General features: G+C 46.9%; 1 protein-coding gene across 3 annotated transcripts in view; it reads right to left on the reverse strand.

Annotated features, from left to right (window-relative positions):
- Positions 1-4103, reverse strand: part of epn2 (epsin 2) — a 17935-nt gene extending 13832 nt beyond the window's left edge. For all 3 annotated transcript variants that reach the window (XM_083677099.1, XM_083677100.1, XM_083677098.1), the window contains exon 1: positions 3917-4103. The gene's annotated coding sequence lies outside the window, so the exon portion shown is untranslated. The remainder of the gene's footprint in view (positions 1-3916) is intronic.
- Between the last annotated feature and the right edge of the window lie 901 nt (positions 4104-5004).

The raw sequence follows: 5004 nt of genomic DNA on the forward strand, positions 1-5004 counted from the left end.
AGTTCCTCTCTGGTCTACCATAGAGGCTATGCTAGGCTAGCTAGCTTGCTACATGTTGCTATGAGCTCTAGTTCCTCTCTGGTCTACCATAGGAGCTAGGCTGGGCTCGCGGCCTGTACCTGGTGTTATTTACCCGTAGGTTCCAAACCCCACACAGTACCGCCATCTTCTAGGTAGTCATTGACAGTGGCTGATATCAAGTCGCTCATCGCGACAGAAGTTTCAGCCGTTATCAATGACTACCAAGAAGACGGCGGAGGCTTTAACCTTGCATGTTGAAAAATGTTTCTTTCTCAAACGACCGGATGTGTTAAAAACAACACAGAAAAAAAGTGAAACTGGGAATTATTCAAATATCATGGAGTAAAACCGTCTTCAAAGTTCAACTGCAATGGATGAGTCACAGAACACTTTCCAAGCCCGAGTTCCTCTCTGATCTACAGGGCTAAATCTGTGTATTTGCATACCAATCTGTACCCAGCATTCAAACCTAGCTGGTTGATTGTAATCCGAGTTCAAATAGCTGAGAGCCCATAGACATAACGCATGGTTCCTACAGACATGAAAAAGTCAAATGCAAGGACTTAAGCACTTTTTCAAGTGCTTCATTGTCATTTTCAAGGACCTCAAATGTATGTACATTTACATTTATGGCATTTAGCAGACGCCTTTATCCAAAGCGACTTACAGCAAATACATTTGTTTAAGTAAGTGAATCATCTATCCATCAGTCATCATAAGATATAAAGTAATCAATGCTCAGACCAGGGGCCACTGGCAGTCACAATGCTAGAAAAAAGTTAGTTGTTTTTTTTAACAGGAGAAAAACTTGTACAGGGGGGTAGTGGGGTCAAGAGGTCTCTAGGGTTAGGGTTAGGGTTAGTAGAGGGGGGGTAGTGGGGGTGAAGAGGTCTTTAGGAGGGACTGTTAAGATGTAGCCTGAAGAGATGGGTTTTCAATCTACGGCGGAAGATTGGAAATGACTCTGCAGTCATGACAGCAGTGGGAAGCTCGTTCCACCAGCGGGGCGCCAGGACATTGAAAACCCGTGACCGAGTAGTGCGGCTGCTGCATCCACGTAGGGGCGGCGGTGCCAGACGGCCAGCCGAGGAGGAAGAGCGGAGTGATGGTGCAGGGGTTTGGGGGCTGACCATTGCTTGCAAGTATCTTTAACTATCTCCCCCCTGTACATAGATAGATGGGCAGGTCATTGGCCACGGGCCAGGTTCATAAACCACAGACATCTCAGATTGACCTGACACCCAGTTGACTGATCTACCTCTCCGCCAGACGAGAGCTTCTTAGGCCGACTCGAACGCCATGATGTCAGCACAGCATTGCTAAACACCACAGATACATTCCACTATCAAAGACGACGACGGAAAGTTGAGCTGCCCACCCAGGCATAGCCTACTAATCATATAAAGTAATGCTAGGCCTCTGTCCTCTAGGCCTAGTCTACATCCCACTTCTACACAAGAATATGCTATAACTGCATGATAACACAGAGCATAATGCATAATCTAACCCCCCCTAGGGCTTTATAGAATCATGTTATAACTGCATTATAACACACAGCATAATCTAACCCCCCCTAGGGCTTTATAGAATCATGTTATAACTGCATTATAACACACAGCATAATCTAACCCCCCCTAGGGCTTTATAGAATCATGTTATAACTGCATTATAACACACAGCATAATCTAACCCCCCCTAGGGCTTTATAGAATCATGTTATAATTGAGTTGAAAAACACAATACATAATCTAACTCCTCTGATCCCTGCTAATGACCACTGCTGTCCAGTGCCTGGGTTTGCAGACCCAGGGGCCCCGGAGCCACGTTTCAACAGCGGTGCCATGCGAGCTTATTAGCAGCAAATAGTGCTCAAAGCTCGCCGCTTCAAGCCTAGTGAACAAGACTGTATGAATTTCCACCGCTGGGCTTTATCGTCCCGGCCCTTACAACAGGTTCTGGTAACTTAAGCAGTTTATGGCAATTTTATCTGTGACAAGCGCTATTCAAATCGATTTGATTGTGTAGTTACAGCGAGGTAACTTGGATCATGCTTGCCACCACTCACAATGTCCACTAACCGATTTCAGCACTTGGTTGATAAGAATATCCCGCCCTCACTGTAAACCGTGCCCCTAGCCCTGTTTGGCCTCATAAGGACCGTGGGGGGGCGGGGAGGACGGGGGGGACAGAAACGGCTAAAGTACTGTGGGAAAGCAATTGGCCTTGGCATGCACAGCACATGCACAGAGCAAGACCCGCTCTGGAAAGCCAACTCAGTGTTGTCCTCCTTAGGCAGGGCACAGAGGCCCCCCAAATCTACATCTAGGGTTTCCATCAACAACATTTTCTATTGAGTTCTATGTAAGCAAAAAGGTTCTAGGCATGGTAAACAGATTCAGGGGAGGGGGAGCACCTATGACATAGGAGAGGAAACACTGGTGTGTGTGTCAGGTGATACTGGGGGCATGGCACTGCTCAGGTAAACTGTGATTAGCATTAGAGTAGAACGCCAAGACAGGGACCGTTCTACCTCGCCAAGCTCACTAGAGCAAGGTGAAAGCTGATCTACAGATACAGGGAGTCTTGCGTAACATACAAGGTATTTGAGAGAGAGAGAGAGAGAGAGAGAGATCAGGTAATCCAGCCGGTTCTTTCAACAGGAATCTAGAACGTTCAACATTCAGATGCAGAAAAGTCATCCATGCATTCATGGCCTGCTGCTTCACGTCTAGTAGCCTAAAACTCCTGAACCAAAAACAACACACCAACATTCTAAGCCAAGGGCACACAAGTGTGCAAGAACAAGACGTTCAAGAACAAGCACCACTGTGAAACTGTGAATTCGGACCGAAACACAACCAATGACGTCCAAGAAAGCAATGCGGCTTTGAGTGCTTTACATCCAAGATGAACACCCCCCCCCTTCCCGATCGACACGTCACACGCCCTATTGTCCTTTCCAGCCCCCCGTCCGCGGCAAGACAAAGCCGACGAGCACGGGAGGAGACTAGCGATACATCTGTCACCAACTCAACTGAGTGACCACACACACAAAAGACAAAAGCCCACCACTGCCGGGGAACACACACACACAACCGCGGGGAGAGGGTGGCATCCACACACCTTCCAGGACCGTCCAACCCGTGCAGTGAACCAAGCTGGCATGTGCAACGATGTTGTAGTGATGAATACAATTTTGACAGTCAGTCAGCGGCGTGACGCGCAAACAGCTCCCACCCTGCAGTGCATGACAACATTACTGCCATTAAAAAAAGTGAACGGTCATGCTGTTTCTCCATGAATAGGCGCAAATGTTTACAAACAATGTCCGATGGAATTTAACTGTGTACGTAAATGTGATGAGCATTTGATGCGAAAGTATGTTACAGCAAAAACCTAAACATTTGGGATTATGGAAACTGTGCTATCCCATCCCTAATCCTGCCACGAAAACAATCAAGAGCCAGTGAACGACCCAGCCTAACTTGGCTAGCTAGCCAATGTATGTAGCCAGCTAGCTAGATTCACACCTCACTTCTGATTATCGAAACTAAGTTCAAACAATCTGTTGAATAGCACAATACATAAATCTCATTAGGTTTAATTAAGAGAGTAACGTAAGCCCCTATAACATGATCCATCAGAGAGAGCCCGCTAGCTAGCTAGTAGTAGCCACAACTTCTTCACGGCTAGCCGCTATATGTAGCTAGCAAACCTGATGCAGTGGCTGATGGCTTCAAGGCCAGTGGAACCAAGCTAACAAATGCTAACGCTGTTAGCTGGCTAAGCTAGCTAGCCAAGACAAGTGCTACTAGGTGGAGATATCACCAAAAGCTACGGTGGAGATTGGGCACCCCGAGTTGAGAACTGAAAAGCAAAACAATGAATAACTTACCATTCCGATTTAGTTGTTGTCGGGACCACTGTTTGTCCGGGGATATACCCCATAAGTTATGAAAGTGAATATCGGCAAAACACCAAGAAACTGCACTTATTTCGATGTTGGATGAGGCTTGTTGCGCCTTCGCGTAATGTTGCTGTAGTTAGCCAGCTACACGTATCTGCTTACACTGGTCCCTGTGACTCCCACTCTCAGCCCAACATGGCGGGCAGAGCTCTTTCGCTCCGGGAGGGGGCAGGCAGGGAAGGGTGTGACCAAAGCGGCTTGACTCGCTGAGGCAAAAATCCCTCCCTCAATTCCCTTCCCTTCCGAGGAATCCATTCACATCGACGTTGAGCAACAGCGCACGTTGCCACAACTCTGATTTCTGTCATATTTATCTGGAGTTTGGCAAAGTGTATTCCCGAATATGACGTCAGCTAATTCATTTCTATATTCTATATACAAATGAAAATATAGGGGTATAGTTTCTCAAGTAATAAAACATGGCATTTAAGTTGTCACACTGACATTAATCTAGATACATCGCTCTCACACTGTGTCGAGTATGGAGGGGGTCCTATATTTCAGTTCATTCTGGTGTCACACAAATACTCACAAAAACACAAATGTTTTCCCCCTGCCTCCTGCCTCCAGCCTGCTCTCTGTTCCACATTTCTGCAGCTTCAAAGACACTCACAGGAAAAGCAGGTTCTAAAGAAGCCTTTTGATTTGAGCAGTGACAGGAGAAGACAACTTTAATTTTCTTCCTATCTCTTTCAAGAAGCCATTTTTAGACACTTAAGCAAAGTAGTCTGCTGGGGACCAAAATAGTTTATTTGTGTTTGTGTGAACTCAGGGTTGCAGTGTGGGTAGCCGGGACCATTACCTGCAACGATAAGTGTGTGTGTGTGTGTGTGTGTGTGTGTGTGTGTGTGTGTGTGTGTGTGTGTGCGTGCGTGCGTGCGTGCGTGCGTGCGTGCGTGCGGGTGTGGGTGTGTGTCAGGCCTAGCCCAGTGTTGTGGGACAGCATTCCGCCATTCTCAGGGATTGTCACTAGCTCTCTGCCCCTGGATCAATGCCAAACAGTTAAAAATAGAGGA

The sequence above is a fragment of the Argentina silus genome (genome assembly GCF_951799395.1).
Source record: "Argentina silus genome assembly, chromosome: 9".
NCBI lineage: Eukaryota > Metazoa > Chordata > Actinopteri > Argentiniformes > Argentinidae > Argentina > Argentina silus.